The sequence below is a fragment of the Anser brachyrhynchus genome, assembly GCF_964034855.1.
Source record: "Anser brachyrhynchus genome assembly, chromosome: Z".
Taxonomy (NCBI): domain Eukaryota; kingdom Metazoa; phylum Chordata; class Aves; order Anseriformes; family Anatidae; genus Anser; species Anser brachyrhynchus.
Window position 1 is genome coordinate 28,580,405 of NC_137697.1, and position 24,562 is coordinate 28,604,966.

At 37.7% G+C, this 24,562-nt stretch overlaps 1 long non-coding RNA gene across 1 annotated transcript in view; it reads right to left on the reverse strand.

Moving 5' to 3' along the window:
* Window positions 1–6,716: 6,716 nt before the first annotated feature.
* LOC308186098 overlaps window positions 6,717–24,562 on the reverse strand; it is a 30,051-nt gene continuing 12,205 nt past the window's right edge. The window contains exons 2-3 of the long non-coding RNA XR_013943911.1: window positions 10,379–10,625; window positions 6,717–6,840 (exon numbers count right to left, since the gene is read on the reverse strand). This is a non-coding gene — a long non-coding RNA (uncharacterized lncRNA). The remainder of the gene's footprint in view (window positions 6,841–10,378; window positions 10,626–24,562) is intronic.

Sequence of the window (24,562 nt, forward strand, 5' to 3'; positions counted from 1 at the left end):
AAAGATATCTGTGTATTAACTGAATAGTAAACCACAATATTCTCTCACATTTTCTCACTTTTCTCTCAGGCTGCTGCTGCACAGAAGTTTTTATTCCTTCTTAAATATTCTCTCACAGAGATGCAACCAGCATCACTCATTGGCTCAGCTTTGGCCAGCAGTGGATCTCTTTTCAAGATTGCTGGAACTGGCCCTTATCTAACATAACGATGCTTCTGAGTCCTTCTCATAGAAGTCACTGGCCCCTGTTCCCCTGCTCAGCTACCACAACCTCGACATGGAAATCCAATACAATGTTGGAACAACTGTATAATACAGTTAGAAAATAAAATCTTAATCTTCCCTGTTACATTGCAAATTATCATCCAGGTTTCCCATTTTCTCTCTAGTTGTTTTGAAATTAAATTTTACAAACTAATGATAAAAAGCAGAGGTATCAAATCACTGTGTTCATTGTGAACCTTAATAAACAATAAATAATTGTAGTCTTAACTGTCTAAGAATTATTTGTCCAGTAACAATGATACTAAAAGTTGCAGTCCACAATTTTCAGTTATTTCAGCTTGTTCTTACTTTTCCAGTTCCTTTGGGTCCTATTATCCATGGTACTAGTTTTTTTTTTTTTTTCAGGAAGAAGATGAGGATGCTGAATGTGATTTTGATGTGTTATTAGAAATGTGAGTTTTCTGCTGAGGGAGCATGATGTTGATGGTCCATATTCTTCCTCTTCTCTCTGGGATCATTTTCACATATTTGTCAATGCTCTACTTACCATTTCTGTCCTCATTGGTTCCCATTTCCATATTATATCCAAATTTATTGTATATGGTTTTATTTGTGATGGAGACTTAGTCTTTGATCTCTTTCTTCCGAGGTTGCTTCCAAGGTTACTTTATTTTAATAAACAAATTATTTACTGATTGTGATTGTGATCTGTTGTTTCTGTTTGCATTTCCAAAAACTCTTCTTTCATCTTGGGTATGTCTATGAGGAGGGGTCCAACAACCCTCAAGATATGGTTTCTCAATTAACAGTCTCAATGTTATAAAGTTTATAGCAATTTTGTTTTACTTTAGTGCAAATTGACAGTTCCTAGATCTTGGATTTATTTATTTATTTTCTATTCCACATTCATTCTTAGTTGCTACAGATTTACAATGAAGAAAAAAAAAATTGTTTCAGGATTAATTGACATTATCTCACTCAGTGAAATTTAATTCAGAATCTTTCTATAGTGTTGGCAGTTATTGTCTGATAGATATCACACCAGTTATATCTGAGACTGTCTTAAGTCTGCATATCTTAAAATAATAATAATAATAAACAAGTAAAGAGTATATATATAAAACAACAACAACAACAACAAAGTGGTAGTTTTACTCTGCTGAGCAGCTAAACTCCACCCACCACAACCATCCTCTCAATCCACTACCTCAGAAGAAGAGGGGAAAAATAAAGTATGCTGGAAAAAAATAAGTCTCACAGGTTAAGATAATTTAATTAAAGGGAAAAGGAAGATAGAAAAATCAAACAAAGGTTGTGTGGAAGCACAAAGAGAGAAAAAAAAATAATATATATATATATATATATTTCTACTTCCCATCAAGAAACGATGTTTGACAACTTCCTGGGAAGTAGGGTTTTGTTATGCATAGCAGTTGTTTGAGAGGACAGATATCTTTATAACTACAGCCCCCACTCTCCTTCCCCTTTCCCACTTTTTATTTCTGAGTGTGACATCATAAGTTATGGAATATTTTCATTCAAAAGGTGGTAAGACAACGGAACAGGTTGCCCGGAGAAGTTGTGGATGCTCCATCCCTGCAGATGTTCAAGACCGGGTTAGATGAGGCCCTGGACAACTTGATTAGAGAGTGGCATCCCTGCCCATGGTAGGGGGGGTGGAACTAATTTTAAAGGTTGGAACTTTTGAGGTCCCTTCCAAAACGAGCTTTCTATGGTTCTATGAATATTCCTTTGGTCGCTTTAGGTCAGCTGCCCTAGTGATGTTCCCTCCCCGTTTCTTGCCCACCCCAGCCTACTGGCTTTGGGGGGGTTTGGAGAGAGTTCTGATGCTGTGCCAGGATTGCTCAGCAACAGAGAGAACATTGGTGTGATACCATTGCTGTTCTAGTTACAAGAGCAGAACACAACAGTATATGGGTCACTGCAGTGAAAGTTAACTCCATCTCAGCAAGACCCAGTACACCAACCAACCAAAAATTTCTTGATTTGATGTTGCTTGTTTGTTTTTCAGTTATGAGACCATAACTTCTGCACAAAAAATTCTTGTTGATCTTTCTGGATAACTTCACTGTATATTTCCTAGCTATACCTATTAATTTAACATAAATCACTTTACTTGTAACTACAAGCAAGAAGAAAATGTCTCAAAGCATGTGTTAAAGACATAGGAGATATCAAAAATAGGTTTAAAATAAAATTCTGCGTAGAGAAATGTAACAGGATTTTTCAGTGTGCACTGACTCAAATCTCATTCCAAAATTCTCTTTTGTCTTCTACGTGAGGATCAGATTATTTAAGTATTTCCCTTTTGTTTCTGTATCACTTCCTTCTGTTTGTAATTCACAGTATGTTCCTGTCTCATTACACAATCTTTGCCATCTGAATTTTTCTAACCCACATGTAATCTTGCCTAAACAATAATTTCAAATTAATTTATAATAATGTATGCATATGCAGAACTTGAAGTCAGAGGGATTTGAGGTGTTATCCTAATTATATTGGACTTGGATCCCAAATCATGAACCGTTCACATTCTGTATTTATATTACTCACATCCTGTGTTTACATAAACACTGTAAGTTTAAAATGGTGAAATAAACGCACACACAAAATCACACACACACACACACACACACACACTTTTTTTTTTTTTAAATAAGGTGACTGCTTCAGTAAGAGCAGCTTCTGTGGCAGCAGCAGCAGTTGCCATATGCTGAGAAGACTGCAAGACTTGCAACATCCTGGGGGCTGCCTGAGACATCCTGGGGGCTATCTCTCAATGAAGACATCCTCAGCCCCCTGACATCCTGGGGGTTCTCTCTCAGTGAAGAACCTTTACTTAATTTCCAATCTGAACCTCCCATTACGCAGCTTCAAGTAATTACCTCAGGTGTTATCTCTGGTCACCCTGAGGTCTTATCTCTGGTCATCAACGTCTTCTCTTCTACTGCCCCTCGTGAGGAATCTGTATACTGCAAGGAGTTCACCCATCAGTCTCCTCTTCTCTTGGCTGTGCAAACTGTGTGACCTCAGCTATTCCTCATACATCTTCCCGTCTAGACACTTCACCATCTTCATAGCCCTCCTTGGACACTCTCTAACAGTTTTATATCCTTCTCATACTGTGGTGCCCAAAACTGTACACTGGAGATGAAGCCACACGAGCACAGAGTAGAGTAGGACAATCATCTTCCTCAGCTTGCTAGTAATGCCATGCTTAAGACACGCCAGGATACGTTTGGCCCTTTTGTTTTCCAAGGCACATTGTTGACTCATAGTCATCATGCTATCAACAAAACTCCCAGATCCCTTTCCTTAGGGCTGCTCTCCAGCCTCTTGTCACCTAGTCTGTACATTTACCCAAGAGTGCCCAGTACCAGGTGCAGAATCCAGCACCTGCTCTTGTTAAAATTCATAAAATTGGTGATTGCCCAGCCCTCACTTTTTTTCAAGATCTCTCTGCAAGGCCTCTCTATCCTCAGGAGGAAAATATATTACCTCTTGAACCAAGGTCATACTTTATAGAAAGATTACAGAGCTACAGTTTGTATCTGCAGGGAGAAAACAAGAAAAAGCAAGGTCATCTTGAATTGACACTGGCCAGTATGGTGTCAGAAAACAACAACAACAAAAGAGTTTTTTTAAGTAAATCAACAGCAAGAAGAGGTCAAAGGAAAACATTGGATTCATACTTGACCAAGACTGATGCATAACATGTGAGGATGGGGGAAAGGCAGAGGCATTTCATGACTTTTTGCCTCAGTTCTTAGTATAAATGATAGGTCTTGTGATGCCTTGTCCTCAAAATTGAAGGACCACGAAAGGAAGTTTTGGTGAGCTGGCAGTCTGCCTTTTCTCACAGATAACTAGTGACAAGACAAGAGGGAATGGACTCAAGTTGTGCTAGGTTAGGTTCAAGTTGGAAATTAAGAGAAATTTATTCTCAGAAAGAGTAGTTAGACATTGGAATGGGTTGCTCAGGGAGGTGGTGGTGTCATTGTCCCTGGGAGTGTTAAAGGAAAGGTTGGACGTGGTACTTAGGGACATGGTTTAATGGGTAATACTAGTGGTAGGGGGATGGTTGGACTAAATGATTTTAGAGGTCTTTTCTAACCTTAACAATTCCATGATTATATGATTCTATGATTGTGGCAGCAGTGACTTTGCAGTTATGGACACTGAAATTGTAAGTGATCTGTAGTATCTGTTGAACATTCATAAGTCCATGGGGACTGACAGGATTCATCCAAGGGTGCTGAAGGAGTTAGCAAGTCATAGAGCTGGACCCCTCTCAACAGTATATTAAATGTCATGGGAAAGTGAGGAGGCCCTTGCTTGCTTGAAGCTAGACAATGTTATACCAATCTACAAGGAGGGTGCAGGAGACAGACCACACCGGAAAGTACAGACCTGATTGTCTGAGCTCAGTTCCTGGAAAAATTACAGAGATTATCCTGGGTGATATTGAAAGCAACGTAAAGAACAAAGATATTATCAGGCATAATTAACATGGGTTCATCAAGGTACATTCCTGCCTCAATAATTTAATCTCCTTCTGTGGTAAGACTACCCACTCAGTGGATGAAGTGAAGGCAGTGGATGTAATATTTCTGGATTTCACTAAGGCCTTTGATACTGTCCCTGCCAATATCCTTCTGGACAAATTGTCCAACTGTGAGATGAACAAGATCATGTTATGCTGGGTGACAAGCCAGCTGAATGGCAAAGCTCAAAGGGTTGTAGTGAATGCAGCTACATTTCACCAACAGCCATTCACTAGCAGTGTTCCCCAGGGCTCAGTTCTACAGCTGGTTCTGTTTGCTATTTTTTTTTTCAATGATCTGGATGCAGGAGGTAAATGCATACTTAGCAATTTTGCTGATGATTCTAAACTGGAAGGTGGCTGTTGACTCTCTGGAGGGATGAGAGACCTTGAAGATGTATCTAAATATATGGGAGTATTGGATAATCATCAATGGCATGAAGTTCAACAAAGGTAAATACTGGGATGGAGTAATGCCAAACACAGCTACAGACTTTGAGTTGATTGGCTAGAGAGCAGCTCTGCATAAAGGGATCTGGGGGCACTTCCTGACTGTGAACTCAGCATGAGTCACCTGGCAGCCAGGCCACCTGGCAGAAAAGATGGCAAATGACATTTTGGGTGGCATTAAACACATTATAGCCAGCCTCTAAAAAGAGGTGATTCTCCCACTACATTTAATGTTGATGTAGCCTCACCTCAAATATTGTGTGCAGTTCTGGGCTACACAATATAAAAAGGATATTAAGATACTTAAAAACATCCAGAGGTGGGTAACAAAACGGGTTAAAAGAATGGAGGAGAAGCTGAAGACATTTGACTTATCTAGTCTGCAGAAAAGAAGGGAAAGAGTGACCTGATTACTCTCTATAACTTCCTGAGGAGAGGAAATGGAGAGGGAGTTGCTGATCTCTTCTTCCTGGCAGCTAATGATAGAACACATGGAAAATGCAGAAAGTTGAGTCAGAGAAGTTTAAAAGTGGATATTAGGAAAATTTCTTTATTGTGAGGGTTGTCAAACGTTGGAACAGTTTTTCTAGTGAGGTGGTTGATGTCCTATGCTTCTCAGTGTTCCAGAGGCATTTGGATAATGACCTTAGCTATACGCATTAACTTGTGATTAGCTATAAAGTCATCATACAGTTGGAAATGATATTATTGTAGGTGCCTTCCATTTGAACTATTCTGTTCTGTTCTGTTCTGTTCTGCTCTGCTCTGCTCTCTATTCTATTCTATTCTATTCTATTCTATTCTATTCTATTCTATTCTATTCTATTCTATTCTATTCTATTCTATTCTATTCTATTCTATTCTATTCTATTCTATTCTATTCTATTCTATTCTATTCTATTCTATTCTATTCTATTCTATTCTATTCTATTCTATTCTATTCTACTCTGTTCTACTCTGTTCTACTCTGTTCTGTTCTGTCCTGTCCTGTCCTGTCCTGTCCTGTCCTGTCCTGTCCTGTCCTGTCCTATCCTATCCTATCTTATCTTATCCTACCCTAAATTTATGTATTAAAGGGTATAATAAATTTAACTATTATTCCCCCTTAACCACACAAAAGTAATTTCAGTGTTAATAATATGGCTCAACTTACTCACATATATGTCTTAGTCATACTGCATGCGCCACAAAGTTAATTAACAATGACTTGGTCGTAATTTGCTCACAGTATGAGGATTCAGTCCAGATTAGGTTAGAAGTGCCCTCTTTTAAATATAATTTTCCTTTCAAAGGCATGAATGAAATCTAACCACAGACCTCCCCGTGGTCTAGATATTGTATGACCGTATATTTTAGTTCATTTTGGTGCATTGGCTCACTTCTGGTTCAGAAGATCCATGAATCTTTGCCACCTAGCTGTGATATAAAGATTATAAGTAAAAACAAATCAACCTGGAAATAAGGAAAAAACTTTTCAGGGTGCAAAAGAGGTGTCTGCTTATTTTATTCTGTGAAGGTACAATCATCATGTGCCAACAGCAAATTCTCCTTGTCCAAATTTTTGATGTCTCCTTGTAGACCTCTTACCCGTGTAGTGGGAGCTGAAAATAAACAAGTTGACAGCAGTTAAGTAATCAAAATTCATCTTCTTATTCATGTAATAATTTCATAAAAAAATTTCCCAACCTAGGTGGCTTGGGCCTCTGATTTTCATATGTCAGAACAATGTTTTAAAATTACACGAACATTCCACATATTCTCTTACAAAGTGAACTAGAGTTCAAGAGTTTCATTTGTATTCCAAATATAGAAATCATCAGTTGCTGTGCTGTTTCATTAAAATCAGCTTCACAACAAATTAATTCTCTGATGTTCAGTAATAATATAATTGGCTCTCCAATAGTAAAACACCCACTTACCTCAGAAAGATACACATTTTAAACACTGATTATCTGATAGCTCTTTCTCTGTTCCTAAAATATGACATGTATTTTGCACTGCTATAGGACGTCAAAAGTAAATATGTAACTTCCAAGTGGACTGATGATTATAAGAAATATATATAAAATCTAATTATAGCATACTAGATCAGTAGTCCTAGACAATAGTGTTGCACTGCAATGTGTGAAAGGAAGAAGATTACTTTAAGACTTAAAACTTAAGCTGTATCGATATCTTTGATATCAACATCACTTTGTCTTATCCAATGGGACACACTTACATATATGATGTTTACAAATGAGTAACTTATTCTTCATATTTCTCCTTAGGTGGTTTTACTATCAATGCTTTGTGCATAGATCTAGCTGTCTTTTGACAGCTGTAGTAGTAATATGCCTGAGTAAAATTTTATCTGACGTTGAAATGTGTAAATGTAGAGCTGTAGTATTGCAGTTATCCATTTGCCCTTTAACAAAAGCTTATAAAATGACAGGGAAGAAGCAGGGAAGACAGTGTGGTAGAAAAGGTAGCAGAAAAGCAATAATAACACAGTGTTACCCTATATTGTCTTTAATTAGATGTCCCTCACCTCAGATATTTAATTATTTAGAAAAAAATGACCTTTTCTTCCTGGAATACTTACTCCATTCTCTGTATACATTAAAAATATGTATAAATTTATAAAATGGCATGTGTATGTATATACACACATAGATACATGTAGAAGTTTTTATAGCATGTAATATATATATATACACCAAAAAAAAATACAGACATACGCACATAGATGCATGTATGTTTTCATAACATGTAATGTATACATATGTATACACCAAATATATATATACATTCTCCCCACACTCACATACATTGTTTTCATCCTCTTATTTTTTACGTTTTAGACATTTACTGTTTCTTTATTAATTTTGTTGTGTACTATGTACATTTTTTTATATATATACATAAGGTTCTATATCACAACTTCCTCAGTAAAAGAGTTTTGGATTTTTGTTTTCTTGCTTAAAGTTACAACTTGTTTAACTACTAAAAAAAAAAAATGTCTTCAGATGACTTTGATAGTACTGTTGTACAAAAACTAGTCACCTTTAAATGAGTGAAGAATGATAAATGTAACTTCAATTTTTGTTTCTTGGGTTTTTGTCATCTAACTTTAATTTCAGGTAACTCTTTTGTTCCATCTTTTTTCTCAGGTACAGGCTGTTTTGTCTTTCTTCTGGGTATGAGACTGAACACCCATGTAAGTGAATATATGGAATATATCTTGAATATATTGTTGCATAACCTCAAGATACAGTTTATTGATTTCTTTTTCCCCAGCTTTCCACTATGTATCTGTGCATTTGCTATTTAATCTGTATGCTTTACCTTTTCATATGCTTTTTACCTTTCAACACTGCTCAGGGAACTAGTTAGTGAGGTGTGCTGGGAAACTGCGTTTAAAGACATTGGGAGCCATCAGTGTTGGTCATTTTTTAAGTACCACCTCCTAATAGTGCAGGAACAGGCAATTCCAAAATGTCAGAAATCAAGCAGGAGGGACAGAAGGCTGGCCTGGCTGCAGGGATCTTTTTCAAGATCTTAGGTGGAAAAAGAAAGTGAATGGTTGCTGGAAGCAAGGTCGGGTGACATGACAGAACTATAGGGATGTTTCTTGCTTTTGTAGGGAGAAAATTTATGTGGCCATGGCTCAATTAAAGCTGAAGATGGCCAGCGGTGTGGGGGACAATAAAAAAGGCTTTTTTAAGTATGTTAATGGGAAAGGAGGACCAGAGCAAACATTGGTCTGATACTTCATGAGGATGGTCACCCAACAAACAGGGACATAGGCAAAGGAGATAATTTTAAAGCATTTATTTCCTTCAACACCAGTGAAGGGCTTTGGGAACCCAGCTGCCCTGAGTTGGAGGACCATGACTGTGGGAACAAAAAACTACCAGTCAACCCTGAACTTGTGTGGGATTTGCTGCTCCACCTGGATGCATATAAGTCCATGGGGCCTGATGTAATTCATCTCAGGGTACTCAGAGAACTGGCTGACGTTATCACAGGACCTCTCTCAATTATTTTTCAATGGTCTTGGGAATCTGGAGAGTCCCCAGCTGACTGAAAGCTGCCAAATGTGGTCCCAGTTTTCAAGAAGGGCAAGAAAGAAGATACTGGCAATTACAAGCTAGTCAGTCTCACTTCAATGACTGGTAAAATTGTGGAGAATATTATTCTGGGAGTTATTGAAAAACACTTGAAGGACAACACAGACGTTGGTAACAGCCAACATGGGTTCACTAGGGGAAGGTTATGCCTAAAAAACTTAATTTCCTTTTAAAATAAGATCACCCAGCTAGTTGACCAAAGGAATCCAGTTGAGGAAATCATTCTGGATTTCAGTAAAACTTTCAATAGTTTCTCTCATAGTATCTTTCTGGACAAAATGACCATAATTCAGTTAGATAAAAGTACAATAAACAGTGAGGCAAGTATGATGAGCAATTGGCTGATGTGTCAGGCCCAAAGGGTTCTTGTAAATGGGGTTACACCAGGCTGGCAACCTGTCAGTAGTGGGGTTCCCCAGGGCTCCATTTTAGGACCAGTCCTCTTTGATGTTTTCATAAATAATTTGGATTTTTCACACTTGAAGTTGTTTTGAACAAATTCATGGATGACACCGAACAGGGCGGAGCTGTTGACTCCATTGACAGTGGTAAGGCCTTGTAGAGAGATCTTGACCAATTAGAGAGCTGGGCAATCACCAACAATATGAAGTTTAGTATGAACAAGTTCCAGATTCTGTACCTGGGAAGGGGCAACTCTGGCTATACAAAAAAAAAAAAAAAAAAAAAAAAAAAGGGCAACAAGATGATGGAGATTAGCATCACATCACCAACAGGGATCTGGGGGTTTTGATTGGCAGCAAGCTGAACGTAATCCAGTAGTGTGCCTTAGCAGTCAGGAAGGCCAACCATATCCTGGGGTGCATCAAACATAGAATTGCTAGCCGGCCAAGCAAAGCGATTGTCCTTCTCTACTCTACGCTGATGTGGCGTCACCTCAAGTACTGTGGACAGTTTTGGGTGCCACTGTGTAAGAAAGATATAAAACTGTTAGAGAGTGTCCAAAGGAGAGCTAAAAAGATGGTGAAGGGTCTGGAGGGCAAAGCATATGAGGAGTGGCTGAAGTTACCTGGTTTGTTCAACCTGGAGAAGAAAAGACTGAGGGGAGGCCTAACGGAGGCCTACTGCTTCCTCACAAGTGGAGTGGAGGAGCAGGTGCTGATCTCTTCTTTCTGGTGAACAGCAATAGGAACCAAGGGAACATCTTGAAGCTGTGACACGGGAGGATCAGGTTGGATATCAGAAGAAGATTCTTCATTGAGAGGGTTGTCAGACACAGGAATAGGCTCCCCAGGGAAGTGGTCACAGCACCAAGCCTGCCAAAGTTCAAGAAGAGTTTGGACAAGGTTCTCAGATACATGGTCTGATTTTCTGTGTGGTCCTTTGGGGACCCAGGAGTTGGCCTCCCTGATCCTCGCTGGTCCCTTCCAACTCGGGATATTCTATGATTCTATGCTATGGCGATCTACCTATAACTCCAATTCGCATATAACCTTGTTCCTTCTAAACTATTTTTGAGATATAGAGAACTCCAGCCCAAGCTAACATTAAGATGACCACATTTCCTTTTTCTCAGGACTCTGATGTCAGCTCTGAAGGCAAATAAATCCTCTGTAATAGCCATGAAAGGATAACCATTCTTGTTTATGATTCTACATTTACGAATATGTGAGTCATACTTTTTTCTCAAATTCACTTCCCTTGTTCTTCATATATTAATGGGTTTTAATTGCTTGGTTTTTGTTTGTTTGTTTGTTATTAATTATTTTTGCATCATAGAGTATACAGATCTTCATTTTGTATATTAAGCGCTTTATCTTAGTTACTCGATTAATGTCTTTCCAGATGATACACCTAGATTCCAGTTCAGATTTAGATTTAGAGAATAAGTTATTCTACTCATGATATATCTGTCTAATAAAAAAGGTACCTAGTCATGCCTGGATCCTAAATTTGGGCCTGGTCACAACTGTTCTTTACATGTAGAAGCCTTATAAATAAGATGTAAGAAAAGAAGTGAGTGTTTTTAATACTTTCTGTTTGTTTGTTTTTCTTTTCCAGAGCACATTTTCTAGAGATATAGTAAACTGTGTTTCTCAATTACAGGAGGAATTAATGCATTTCGCCTTTGAGAAGTAACGTCTCCAATCAATACCTCCTGGCAACACTCTAAATAAAATCCAAATGTCAAGTGTTGTCTTTCCTTTGGTTACTAGTTCTTTTTTCTACAGTAGGGGTTGGGGGGGTGCAGGGGTGCGGGGGGAATAAAAGTAGACTTCTACATAACTTTACTAACCAGTCTCTCTGCATCATTAGATCAAGAAGCAGATTTTATGAATTTCATGTATATTTCATGTATTAGGCTTATGTAGCAAGGTTGTGGTAGCAGGAAGGCTGCAGGGGTGGCCTCTGTGGGTACAGAAGCTGCCATATGTTAGATAACAGCCAGTTCCAGACGACTCAAAAATGGACCTGCCACTGGCTAAAGCTGAGTCAATGAGTGGTGCTGGTTGAACTTCTGTAAAGGCATATTTAAGAGAGTAAAAACTGCTGATCAACAGTAGCTGGGAGAGGAGAGTGAGAGAATGTGAGAGAAACAACCCTGTAGACACCACAATCAGTGAAGTTGTGGAAGGAGACGCTCTAGGCATTGGAGCAGAAGTTCTCATGTGGCCTGTGGAGAGGCCGATGTTAGAGCACGCTGTCCTGTTGCAGCTCATGGTGTACCATAGTGGAGGAGATCCCTACACTGCAGACCATGGAGGAACCCAGAGTGGAGCAGGTGGATGTGGCCTGAAGGAGGCTGCAGCCCATGGAGAGTCCCTGCAGGAGCAGACTCTGGACTAGAACTGCAGCCTGTGGAGAGGAGTACACAGTGAAGCAACTGGTCTGATGAGAGCTGCCACTGGTGGGGAACCCGTGTCGGAGCTGTCTGTTGCTGAAGGACAGCATCCCATGGTATGGATCCATGCTAGAGAAGTTCCTGAAGAACTGCAGTCTGCGGCATGCCCACATAAGATCATTTCATGAAGGATGGCATATCATGGGAGGGACCCTAGAGCAGAATAAAAGAGTGAAGATGAGGGAGCATCAGAGACGGAGTGTTGTGGACTGACTGAAATGCCCCAGTTGCCTGGTCCCTTGTACCATTTGGGTGGAGAAGGTAGAAGAGGGTGATGGAAGGGACAGTGTTTTTAGTATTCTTTTAGTTTCTCACTGCTCTAATCTGCTAGTGATAGATAAAAAAAAAAAAAAAAAAAAAAAAAAAAAAAGTTAATTTCTCCATGTGAGACTGTTTTGTCCGTGAAAGTAATTGGTGAGTAATCTGTTTTTCCTTATCTTAATCCATGAACAGTTTTTCCATCATAACTTCTTCCCACATTTTTTTGAGAAAGGGTAGTGGGACAGCAGTGTGGTGATTAGCTAGCCATTAGTGTGAAAACAACACACTTTGATATTTTGTTGGCCTCTTTTTCAAACTCTCTTTTGATTTCGAAAAGCTTTCTCAACCTTCCATAGAAACCCTCTATCTGAGGCTGGAAAACAGGCTGCATTAAACTAAAAGAGGGGAGATATAGATTAGATGTTAGGAGGAAATTTTTTACTCAGAGAGTGATAAGGCATTGGAACAGGTTTTCCAGAGAAGTTGAGGATGCCCCTTTCCTGAAGATGTTCAAGACCAGATTGGATGAGGCCCTGGACAACCTGATCTAGTAGGTGGCATTCCTACCCATGGCAGGGGAGTTGGAACAAGATGATCTTTAAGGTTCCTTCCAACCTAAGCCATTCTATGATTAGTCACAGACATTAATATCAATATATTTCCACAAGCCAACTGCTGAGACAGAAACACTTACAGGTCATCACTAGTGTCAGAAGACATACAAATGTTCTCTGTGATCTTGGAGATTAATATTACAAAAAACAAACAAACAAACAAAAAAACTACCAATTAAATGATGCTAAATAAAGCAGCAGGTTGCACATTGTCAGATATCTGGTTAGCTTTAGAGGTGTGCTAAGCTTGTGATAAACTGAAAAGAGAAACATAGTAGAAAGTTACTCATTAAGACTCCATCAAGAACTCATCCTTGAAAAACTACAAGGTAATTTTTCTCATATCTACTAAGCTGCTTGAAGGGATCATTAAGAAGAGTATTTCTCCCAAAGAGCAAGATCAATTAGAGGTGGTCTGGTATAAGGTTTAAACTCATTAGAGAACAAGTGCTTTCTTCCTTTGCAAGTGCTTGCAGAGCGATTTAATCTCTGTATACTATACAACAGTGATTTCAACAAATGTAGAAGACCTAAATACTGAAAATTACCAGAAGATATATCAAGATGGTATTTCGTTTTTCCTGTCCTCAATGTTTGATATATCATTTTATTTATTTATTTATTTATTTATTTATTTATTTATTTATTTATTTATTTATAATAATTGGTCCATTATATGAATACTAAATATTTGTACACCAACCTAACTGACAGATGAAATCAAAAGTTTCTAAATTTCAAAAAAATACCAGGGAGATCTAGGAATTTTATACACAAATATATTCTGAATGAAAAATATTGCTCAATATAATTAAAAGTCTCTGTATGAAAAAGTAAGACTTTCAATCATATTTCTGAACAGTACAAATGCTGTCTGTTTCCACTTGCAAAGTTAAATTTACTTTTCAAATCCCTCCAGTGTTTCACCTAGTTTGCTGTCTCCATACCTCCGTCATCCAACATGGTGAAAGAGGTGAGGGGAAGGGCAGTAATTTTACCTTTGACAAAAGCATAAAAGTATTTCTAATTTGGAACTAGAAGCAGCCAGTTTTCTTGGTATACTTTCCCAAACAGGGAAAACACCTTTTTCCCAAACAGGGAATATACCTTTTTCTCAGTCTGGTTTGGGCAGAAAACAGTGAAATTTTCATATCAAATTATTAAAGCTTGAAAAAAATATTAGAAACAGTACTTATTATGAAATATTTTAGGCAATTTTACCATGCACAATAGTGACAGTTTTCTTGATATAAAGTGTTTATTTTGATTCAGGTTATATATTTTTTAAACTTCTGAATTATTTCATTGGATCCCTGCAGACTTTTGTATCTCTACATGTCTCACCGATAGTTCTTTTCAGAAGTGCCCGCTCTATATGTAAAAAGAAAAAGAATATGGTCCTTTTTAAAGTCAAATGTTATTTCTGAAGCAAGGATTATTCCATTAGGTCTTTCAAAATTCCTAGTAGACTTTACTGTCAGTGAAACTTCAAAGACTCTGTTTATACAGAGACCATCAGATAACACTAAGGGTCTTTGAAATGGTGTCTAAGAAATGGTGACAAAGCAGTCATTGGTCCCAGCCAGCATGGGTTTGTGAAGGGTAGGTCCTGCCTAACTAACCTGATTTCCTTTTATGATAAGATCACCCGTATGATGGACCAAGGGAAACCAGCTGATGTGATTTTTTTGGACTTCAGCAAGGCTTTTGACACGGTTTCCCATAGGATCCTACTGGACAAAATGTCCACCATACAGCTAAATAAAAACATCATACGATGGGTGAGCAATTGGCTAACGGGCAGGGCCCAAAGGGTTATGGTAAATGGGGCTGCGTCAGGCTGGCGGGCGGTCACCAGTGGGGTCCCTCAAGGCTCCATTTTAGGGCCGGTACTTTTCAATATTTTTATAAACGATCTGGATGTAGGAATAGAAGGTATTTTGAGCAAGTTTGCTGATGACACCAAACTTGGAGGAGTTGTGGACTCGAATGAGGGTGGAATCCCTTGCAGAGGGATCTGGATAGGTTGGAGAGCTGGGCGATCACCAACTGCATGAAGTTCAATAAGAGCAAGTGCCGGGTCCTGCACCTGGGACGGGGAAACCCTGGCTGCACGTACAGACTGGGCGATGAGACGCTCGGGAGCAGCCTAGAAGAGAGGGATCTGGGGGTCGTGGTAGACAGCAAGTTGAATATGAGCCAGCAGTGTGCCCTGGCGGCCAGGAGGGCCAACCGTGTCCTGGGGTGCATCAAGCACGGCATCGCTAGTAGGTCAAGGGAGGTGATTGTCCCGCTCTACTCTGCGCTGGTGCGGCCTCACCTCGAGTACTGTGTGCAGTTCTGGGCACCACAGTATAAAAAGGACATGAAACTGTTGGAGAGTGTACAGAGGAGGGCTACGAAGATGGTGAAAGGCCTGGAGGGGAAGACGTACGAGGAGCGGCTGAGGTCACTGGGCCTGTTCAGCCTGGAGAAGAGGAGGCTGAGGGGAGACCTCATCACAGTTTACAACTTCCTCGTAAGGGGGTGTCGAGAGGCAGGAGACCTTTTCTCCATTAACACCAGTGACAGGACCCGCGGGAATGGGGTTAAGCTGAGGCAGGGGAAATTTAGGCTTGACATCAGGAGGGGGTTCTTCACAGAGAGGGTGGTTGCACACTGGAACAGGCTCCCCAGGGAAGTGGTCACTGCACCGAGCCTGTCTGAATTTAAGAAGAGATTGGACTGTGCACTTAGTCACATGGTCTGAACTTTTGGGTAGACCTGTGCGGTATCAAGAGTTGGACTTGATGATCCTTAAGGGTCCCTTCCAACTCAGGATATTCTATGATTCTATGATTCTATGAAATTAGAAAGAGTTCTCTCCCTGAGAAAGAACTGCTGAGTACTAGAGAATTTCTTACGAAAACACATGCATGTATTCTTGCCTACCGACAACTATGGACACTTACACATACTGGAGCTACAAAAAAAAAAAAAAAAAAAATCACAGATTTTTGGGGAGATTCTCAGCTTAAACTGGGAAATCTCAGACAGACTCTCAAAGATAATAATAGTATCCTGGGATAAAGAATGACATACTCAGCTTCTCTACCTGGATGTATATTAGCAGAGGTGGTTTTTGTTTGTTTGTTTGTTTGTTTTTATGATGATGAGTAGGATAGAAAAGAACTGAACAAAACAAAAGAAAACAGAATTGTATAGTTCGGTTGTTCAGTTGGAAGCGACCTACAAAGACCATAAAGCCAAACCAACCTCACCACTGTCTGCCTGACCACTTCTGGAGGTAGCCATGTATCCTGCACTTGTGAATCATGTTTTCTGATGCCTTCCCCTTCTTTGAAAAATGCTCATCACTTTAATTTACATATGAAATCCACTTTGTATATAAAAGAAAATCAAAGAGCATTTAACAGTTGACCAGCATTAGTTTTATATCATTTGTTATCATGATGAAATGCTTTATCTAACTTGTCCTGTCTGGGTTTTTAGAATAAATCCTGTAAGGTCAGACTATTCAGTGAACCTCTGAGTTAATTTAGTTCTGGTCACATCCAATATGTGTGACCGTGATTAAAGGCTTTTATTTCAGCTTTTTCAGTAAGCTGGGATTCATTCTTTTAGCAAGTTACTAGTCTTTCTTTACATGAAAAATAATTATTGAGAACTTTGGATTTTATCTGTGACCGTTCAGATTGTTTCTCTGCTATGTTAAAAGTCTTCTTCTACACAAGGGGAGTAAATGCAAAAGTTATAAGAACTCATATGGAAGTTAGGTTTCAGCTTTTAGACAGGGGAAGACAATAATTCAAAGGGATGAAATGATCTGTGAACAAAACATTTTAGCTATTTAAAATGTAATTTCTGCCATTATCTTAACATACCTATGTTATTTTTAATTACAAGTGATCATAGGATGAATGGCTCAGGTTGGAAAGGACTTTAAAGATTACCTAGTTCTAACCCCCTGCTGGAGTCAGGGATTCAACTCACTAGATCAGGTTGCCCAGGGCTTCACCCAACCTCTTGAACATATCCAGGGATGGGGCATCCACAAGATGAACTGGTATCTGGAAATTCTTCAGTAACTGCATCATCTTAAAATACTACAATTTTCTTTAAACTCCTCCTATTTTGTTACTTCAGAACAGATATTTTCCAAATGAAGCTGAAAGTTTTAATGTTAGAGTTTTCAAAACAAGTAAATAAGTAAATTAAATATATCTCTTTCATACTTTTTTTTTTCCCCAGTTGTGATAATATAAGAGATTTCCTAGATATTTAGTAAACAAGGGTATTCTTATAAAAGAGCTCAGAAGTACTTGGAAACCACCATGCTTTTTGATTTAAAATTCTTTAGAAAGGCTTCCTGGTTACATTTCTAGGTTATGTAAAGCCCTGAGCAAGGATTTGCCTCTTCCTCAGAAAACACAGTAACTCAGTAACTCAAGCATACCTTTCAAACACCTTTATTTCTTGCTTTCCTCTTCATTCTCAGGAAGAAGCAGCAATGGTCCATCACACTAATAAGTTGTTCTCCTTCAACTGAATATTAACACAGATGTTAAAAAGTTACTCAGACAGTGCAGAGGGATAGCCAAAGCTATCCCCTGTAGGGGCTGACAGATATGGGGTTGTTCTCATTTAAAAAAAAGTTATCTTCTATCTGAACTCTCATATCAAAATGATAGTACCTTTTAAGTTCCATATGACTCAAGTCATATGATCAGAAAGTATTATGAGTACTGTGTATTTTTAATGACATACAAGCTACAGTGAAAGAGAAAAAAATGTGGTTTTTGGTTTGTTTGTTTGTTTTCGATGTTTAGATAGTACGTATTTCCTGTGAACTGCAGCTTTATGGGGAGAAGCAAAAGAGTGAACAGGAGGTGGAAAAATGATTGGATCATTTCTGTTAAATTAAATTCAATTAAACAAGAGCAGGTGCCACATCAAACATGCAGCAAAACTGATTCAGTTTCTTGCAGTTAATGAGTTTATTTTTCATGGAGATTTTGAGGAAACCAGACATGGCCATTCATCTGCTGAGTAGTGCTGGAAGTTATTTAAATTTGCTATGCAGAAAGATCCAAAATAGAAATTTTTTTTGTATACAATTTGCCAAAGAGCATACATACAAAACAACATTATTAACATAATGAAAGGAATAGTTGTAGAATAAATTATGGACACAGCCTGAAAAAAAGACACAGATGGATTTTTTTCTTCCCCATTTGAAACATGATGAAACAAAGGATATGAGCTGTGCAAAAGTATCTAGTCTTATACATCATTTTGCAAGTCAGCTGAGAGCTAGTTGTTCAGGCAGTTTTGAATTGGAAAATATATGAGCTGCAGCATGCTGTTTATGTCACCAGTGAGCCTGAGTGAACAAGTCCCTCTAGGCTTCTATGTTACATATCAGAAGGTGTCATCACTAGCAGATTTTTTCTTCAAATTGAAAATGAGAAAGTAAAAACAAAGAACAACAACAACAACAACAAAAAACAGTGAGGAAAAGGAAGGCAAGAAATGTAGTGTGTACTTCATTGTTCTTCAAATACCACCTTAGCACCCAAAGGCACTAATAAGAAAAAGTTCCTGTTATGCCTGTTTTGTGCAAACACAAAATTTAGAAAGCTGGAAAACATGTTTCTTTATAAAGAAAGCTTCCATAAGGGAAACTTCTTTATGAGTATTTGTACCTTCTCTCATTCTTTCACTCTCTGTGTTTTTCTGTTCTTGATTCTTTCTTTGTTAAACACCTTTATTTAAAACATTTAATAAATAGTTTTCCTCTCATCTCTTTTTGATCAGATTTTTGTTTTTCAAAAGATAAAAATAAAACATCTGAATTTCTTCATTTTTGCAGAAAATTGAGGGTTTTTTTTTGCATAAAAAATTTTGCAGAAAGAGATTTTGGTTAAACTCTCTTGAAGAATTCTTAGTACTTTGAGTGACCTTTCCACTAAGACAACTATTATATAAAAAATGTAATTTCATACATCAGGACACCAAAAGATAGAAAAAATAAAGGAAGTTTCCATTTTGCACTAACTTACATAACTGACCAGCTATATTCTGGGAAATAGGTGTTTTGTTTGGTTTTGTTTTCCTGAGAGTTTCTTAAATTTTAGTCTAATGAAATCAATATTGTCTGACATTCACAATTCCTTGTTTTCATTAATTTAAAGATGAAAATTTTGAAGACATTTGTAAGAAAATCAGTTATCTAGGTTTTCTTTATAATCAATAAAAAGAAATGGGCTGTTCATGAGCTCTCTTTTCGATTGAGGTTTTCTAGTTTGTGGTCTAGATTCCATTTATTATCAATAAAGAGAAACAGGCACTCTAGCACTACAATTCATTTAATTGTGATGTAGGTATCTGACAAAGATAAATTACTTCCTCAGAGTGAGTTGCTCTATACTTGGAGTTGTATTACTTTTTACTGACTAAAAAGATGCCGTGTTCTCAGATATAAGCATCAAAACCATTGATTTTGAAATCTAGGAGATATTTTAATTTTGTAAGTCATAGTAAAATCTCCTGACAATATATAGATTATAGTTTCTCTTAATTCATAGAAAGCATTTTCTTCTGGGAGCTCATGTTCAGTAAAAAGAACAATGAAAACACTCATGGATGTTTTTCAGTATAAGGAGTCTTTAAAGAATATTAAAATCCTGAATATGTCCATTACCAAGTCTCAATTTACAAGACTCATTTCTCTTCTGAAGACCCTTTCTCTTGAGCATTATTTCATCATGTTTCTCTCTATGAAATTGTATTCAGATTTTGTGACTAATTGATTGCTACTAAAGAGAGAAGAAACAAATAAACAAACTTGTTGAAAAAAATGCTGATTGTATAAAAGTAATTTAATTTCCTAGAGATATCATAGAACACATCTTCATAAGGGTAGAACTAATCTGTGTCATGATGGTCTAAAGAGATATCTCAAGTATGGAAATGATATTATATCCTATGATAGTTTTCTCTGAATTACTCTTATTTAGCTAGTTTCCTTCCTTCCTTCCTTCCTTCCTTCCTTCCTTCCTTCCTTCCTTCCTTCCTTCCTTCCTTCCTTCCTTCCTTCCTTCCTTCCTTCCTTCCTTCCTTCCTTCCTTCCTTCCTTCCTTCCTTCCTTCCTTCCTTTCTCTTTTCTCTTCTCTTGCTCTTGCTCTTGCTCTTGCTCTTTCTCTTTCTCTCTCTTTCTCTCTCTCTCTCTCTTTTTCTTTCTTTCTCTTTCTCCCTCTCTTTCTCCCTCTCTTTCTTTCTCTCTTTCTTTCTTTCTCTCTTTCTTTCTCTTTTTCTCTCTCTTTCTTTCTCTCTCTCTCTCTCTTTCTCTCTTTCTCTCTTTCTCTCTCTCTCTCTTTCTCTCTTTCTCTCTCTCTTTTTTTCTTTCTCTAGGTCTCTCTGTCTCTCCTTTCTTTCTCTGTCTATCTTTCGTTCTCTCTTTCTCTTTCCTTCTTTCTCTCTTTCTTTCTTTCTTTCTTTCTTGAATAGAATTCAGCAATATATTAAATTTCTGAAACTAATTGCATTTCAGTGCTTAATATTGAACTTGAAAATATTCTTTTTTTTTCTATGTTTCATGTTTTATTTCAGAATTCAGAGTTGGGTTGTACAGTTTATGTTCCAATTTATTGAAGACTGTAACAATTTTCAAAAGATACTTTTTTCTGCTCAGCAACACCTTTCGTGTCTTTCCTAAGTTAGAGGTTTTAATCTCACTAGTATATTTCAACGTATTTTTTCTCACCAGTATGCTAACAACTTACTCCTTGAGAAAGGTGTCCAGAAATATCCAGGCTTTAACTACTGTCTGAGGTTTTCCGCTTTGCCCTTCAGCCTTTTTTAAGAATATTTTCTTGTAGATTTAAAATCTTCCCTTTTGAAATTCATTGTCTCTTTCCCACACCCTCGAGTTTTATCAATCCATTGAGGTCTTATATTTTCAAAGGAAGATGATTACAGCAATGTCAAACAATGACATCTATTGACCGTTACTTCTGAAAACACCCAAAATGTTTCCAGTTCATAATTTGCACCATCCCCACTTCCCTTTTCCCTCTCCTATGTATTTTTGTTTACTTCCTCTACTTTGTTTCTTCACCAGACCTCTGTACCAAATTTGCATTTACCACTTGGGTAAAATGCTAGGTCTGATAGAGTCATTCCATTTTATGGAACAAATATTTCAACAGCATCTGACAAGACAGTTCAACTGTTTGTGTGAGTGTTCCCTGTGCTGGTTCTGTCCAAATGAGTCAGATGAGCAAAAATCTACTATTTCAAATGTTTAGATTAATCTCTTTTGCTTTAACAGGTATGGGTTAGTAGGTTATATATAAGAAAAGCAGACAGGCAGATCAGAGGACAAAATTCTCCGTTATCACCAGTGATAGGACCTGCGGGAACAGTGTTAAGCTGAAGCAGGGGAGGTTTAGGCTGGACATCAGGAGGGGGTTCTTCACTGAGAGGGTGGTCGCACACTGGAACAGGCTCCCCAGGGAAGTAGTCACTGCACCGAACCTGTCTGAATTTAAGAAGCGATTGGACTGTGCACTTAGTCACACGGTCTAAACTTTTAGGTAGACCTGTGCGCTACCAGCAGTTGGACGTGGTGATCCTTATGGGTCCCTTCCAACTCAGAATATTCTATGATTCTATGATTCTATGAAAATTTATACCAGCAGGACAGTGAACAGATTCTGTGGAAGAACCAGTGTAGTAATTGCTTCACATGTGGATGTTTGGTTGCGGTCTCACGTTGAAATACAAAACAAATCAAAACAAACAAACAAACAAACAAACAAACAAACAAAACACCACCAACAACAACAAATGCAACCATCATCATCCAGTGTTAAAGAGAAATATATATTTTTCTTTCTTTGCTGGCATTACTGTATGACAACTAGTGTTTCCACTATTTACCCTTTAGAAATACTTCATTATAATTTTTTTTTTTATTTTTATTTTTATTTTTTCCCCCCCCTAAGGTTTTCCAGACAGACTTTCTTCTTTCAGCACAATATTAAAAACTGGATCACAGCCTCCATCCACCTACCTGAATGCTGGAAGGCATAAGAATGGTGCTGCTCTGCATGGCCAGGAAAATGAAAGTGACCCCAACACATGGCAGATAGGGCCAGATCAGCCACTAGGTAGGTCCAAGGACTTTCTAAGATGCCTGGTGCACAGATGGGCAGTGGCAAGGCTGCCTGCAGCATTGTTTGGGCTAGGACACCAAGCAAGGATGTAAGTAGATCCCAAGACCCAGGGAAAGGTTCTCATACAGTTCTGTCTCAAAACTGCTCTGTTTTCGCAGAAGTCTCATTCAAAATTAACCTGGTTTCACTTTATCAAAGCTGACCTTAAGCTTAGATGCTTGTACTTTTGGGGTAGAGAGGATGTTGCAGGCTTTGTTTGTCTAAACAAGACACTAACACATATAATTTCAAAATATTCCTGTACAATTCTTAGGAGCTGCCTGTTTCCTGAAGTCCTCATCTCCGCTTTCTCTGGTGTATTTATATTACTTAAGTTTATAGACTGTGGCATGAGGATAACTTTCATTTTTTCTGTACCTCACAGATATGCTTGAAGACTTAAAACATCGATAAGAAATGAAAATGGAAATATATGATAGTGATATATACCAATATGTTTTATGAAAACAAATAAAATATCTTAATGTAATAGTTTATTTTATTTTATTTTTTTCATATTTTCTTAAAGGTACCTATTTTTCCAGAAAATTCATGTTTAGGATCATAGTATCATAGAGTATCCTGGGTTGGAAGGGACCTACAAGGATCATCAAGTCCAACTCTTGGTTCCACTCAGGACCACCCAAAAATTAAATCATATTTCTGACAGCATTGTCTATGTGCTTCTTGAACTCTGGCAGTCTTGTTGCCATGACCACTTCCCTGGGGAACCTGTTCAAGTGACCAGTAACTCTCTTGGTTTTCCTAACATTCAGCCTGAACTTCCCCTGATGCAGCTTCATGTCATTTCCTTGAGTTCTAACTTTTCTTAAATTAAATAAATAAATAAATAAATAAATAAATATAGAATGCAATGATCCTTATGTATCATTCTTTGACAGTCATTAACTGTATCAAATACCAAAACACCTGGCATGGCAATGAAGGTAGGTTAAACAAGTTTTAACTCAGGGTCACTTTGATAAGTAACATGAAGATGCAACTTATGGATGAGAAAGAGTATCAGTAAACATCTATATTTAGTTGTAACAACTCCCATTTCATAAATGCTTAGTTTTCACACAGAACATATTAAGCCTAGACAAATTTAATAAAATGAAACATTGTAAATGAAGAGGTGTGGGGGATTACTTTTTAGGTACATACACTCGGAGAGTATTCAGCTGAATATATATTTATATAAGGTACAAATGAGAGAAGGCATGTGTAGGACACAAATACCAAACTCCTCCTGATTAGGTGACTTACACTCAAAATAAAGCTGTAACATTGAGAAATGCTGCGTCTTTTTTTGAGGGCATGAAAGTTTCAATTATAAAGCAAAAACTGTCAGTGGAGAGTGCTATCTGAATGAATAGCCTTTGATCTGGTAAGACGGTGGCTTATAAAAACTTAACACACAAAATTATTAACACAAGATTTCAGTACAAATTCTTAACTATACTTAAGTGGTATACACAGTGTTTACTGAGAATTCACACAATTTTTCACAACATTTTATGCATTAACATAAGTATAGATATACTGTTGAGAGCTTTGGTGCTATACACATTTAAAAATTTCCAACTCAGACATGCTACTTTTCTGTCAGGCCTCTCCTTCACATCAAGACCAAAGAATAGGTCTATACCAGCTACAAACACTTTTAGCCCCAGAGACAACTTCTGTGCTTATATGCGTGTGTATATATGTATATGTGTGTATATGTGAGTTTACATGCATGCATCACAAAGAAATTAAGAATTTTCAATTTATCATTATTTAAACCTAGTGGTCTATTGAAGAATCAGCTAAAGGTGTAATTATTTATTAGTTTTTTTTTTCTCTCTTTTTTTATTTCAGATCTATCTTCTTGTCATAAATGCTTTAGCTTCCACCTAAACAGACCATGCACCATAAACTTCTTCTATATCACTGTAGACAAAGATATAGAAGAATACTCCTGAAATAATATATTATAGTTCCTGTCCATTTGGTGCTTAGCTCAGTTTGGATTGGTTGTTTACAAGGATTAATTTTAACATTCTTCTTTGCCTGGAAAAAAAAAAAAATATATATATATATGTATATATATATTACAGTACACACTTTACTCTGAAGTACACCTACAGCCCCAAAAGTTAACTGCTGAGAGAGGTTTCTGACTGTAAGCTACCTTCCTCTAGAATTTCTTGGGGTATGTCAAAGTTAGGCAATACACACATTACAGTCATCTAGTGACGTGTTAGCTCAGCAAG